The sequence below is a fragment of the Eucalyptus grandis genome, chromosome 11, assembly GCF_016545825.1.
Source record: "Eucalyptus grandis isolate ANBG69807.140 chromosome 11, ASM1654582v1, whole genome shotgun sequence".
In the NCBI taxonomy this organism is placed as follows: Eukaryota; Viridiplantae; Streptophyta; class Magnoliopsida; order Myrtales; family Myrtaceae; genus Eucalyptus; species Eucalyptus grandis.
Genome location: NC_052622.1, coordinates 40795726 through 40797919, shown reverse-complemented (window position 1 = coordinate 40797919; position 2194 = coordinate 40795726). Strand labels below are relative to the sequence as shown.

Genomic DNA, 2194 nt, shown 5'->3' with positions numbered 1-2194 from the left:
CGAGTGAAGAATATATATATAACTAAAGGACCCCTTCAACTTGCCATATCTTTCTCAATATAAAGGAGACACTTAAGTTGCACTTTGATGCTGATCTAATTGTCATTAACTACACGATCTCAAGGATTCAAACCCCAAAACCCCAAAATTTCTATGCAATTTAAAGTGTTCTTATGGTTTTGATGCCATATGCAATGAAGGAAGCTAGAGTAAATGTCATGCAATATTGACTTATTGGTTAATCAGATGCTATAATAGAATATCACTGGTTGAATGCACAGAAAAAACATTTGGGTGGGATTGCAAATAATCACCAACTTAAGCTTTTATCACTAATCAAATTACTTACTCGGAGTAAGCTCATTTGTAGAGAAAAAAAGGACTAATGCTGGGGTTTGTTGTCTACTCCCAAAACTCACCAAATCGACAAGAATATTTGAGCTAAAACTTAAGAAATTGACTCCAGATTCTGTCTCATCCTCCACTTATAACTAGAGGACTAAGAGGTGTTAAATACACTGAAGAAAGTACATTGCTATTTTCTTTTTCACTAGGACTTACGGAGCAAAGACAACCAATATGCCGGAAATCACTATCAACTTTATAATTAGAATTTTCGACCCATGGGTGTCTACCATGTTTATCTGGCCAGTAGATTGAGCTTGTGACAAAGACCCACCATTTGTGTCGATCTGTCTGTCGTCATCACATGCCAAAATGGACTAGAATAAAATCATAAGTTAAATGCGTATATCAAGTCGGATGCCTAACTTCGTGCATTTATATACCTTAGAAGATAGCCCTTTGACATCTGAAGACAGAGTCTAAATTCCACGAGGATCTTGTACTTTCGTGTGTGAACCGCTAGAAATGGTGGATAACATTGGTGCCAACGATGGAAGCATCAAGGAGCAAGACAGGCTACTCCCAATAGCCAACGTGGGGCGGATCATGAAGCAAATCGTCCCTCCCAACGCAAAAATCTCAAAGGAAGCGAAGAAACGATGCAAGACTGTGTCTCAGAGTTCATCGGCTTCGTGACCAGTGAAGCGTCTGAGAAGTGCCGGAGGGAGAGGAGGAAGACCGTGAATGGCGATGATATTTGCTGCGCTATGGAGACACTGGGTTTCGACGATTATGCTGGTATGCTAAGAAGGTATTTGCATAGATATAGGGAATTAGAAGGAGAAAAGGCTAATCAAGACAAGGCGATGAACAACACTGAAAAGTAGCAAATCAAACGGTGTTGAGCAATCTTTGTCATGTAGAAATACTCTTAACAATTTAGGAACAATCAGGCTTCGACCTTCACCTTGGCAAACTTCTAATATGATGAAAGGAGTGATAGATGAATCTCAAGGCCATGTTGAGAATATGAGGGAAGGTATTAGGGCAAGCCATATTTATCAAGTTTCTAGCTTTAATCATGATGACATTCATGGAGGTAATTTTTCATATTTGGGCTTTTTATTTTCAGACGCTTTAGTATTGTTTTCGTTTTCCAGATTTATCTGCATAGCATTCAGCCAAGAGTTATTTAGGGCAATGTTCACCTAATTCACTGGAATTTTTCGTAATCAAGTCAAGAATCTGAGCACTTGCGGTCTGAAATCAAATTCTAAATGGAACTCTTGATTTCCTAATTTCAATTTGAGGAAAGCACAGGGAGATGAGAGGATTTACTGGTTCACAGTTCACTGGAAGAGGAAAGACAAGGTTAGCGAATCAGCTTTCATGTTTCACTTTTATCTGAACTTTTATCTGATAAACATATGAAAGTATCATAGAAATTTGGAAAAGTTTGTCCTTAGTAGAGATAAATAATAGATGCAATATTCCAGATTTTCTGTGATCAATTATCTTCAACTACTATGACCCAGATTCCCCTTTCTTACTTTCCACCTGGTATTGTGAAATGATCCTAATTGATAATAATTGATAATGGGATGAGAATCGAGATGTTAATCAAAACAAGGTGAGGAGAGAAGGAAATCAGATTAAGGTGAGAAGAGTAGGGAAGAAAAGAGAGGAGAGATAGAAAGTCGAGAGAAATTTGTGTATTCCATCAGTTGGATATCCTCAAGTAATGATGCTCACCTTAAAAGCTCACACATTTCCTTCCCAATGGATTCAAGAACAAAAGAAACAACTAATGCTCCATTTGTGTATCTCAATTGAACTACCAATGAATGGT

At 37.8% G+C, this 2194-nt stretch overlaps 1 pseudogene; it reads left to right on the top strand.

The window, feature by feature from the left end:
* Positions 1-689: 689 nt before the first annotated feature.
* On the top strand, positions 690-1476 carry LOC120289325 (annotated as a pseudogene).
* Positions 1477-2194: the final 718 nt, after the last annotated feature.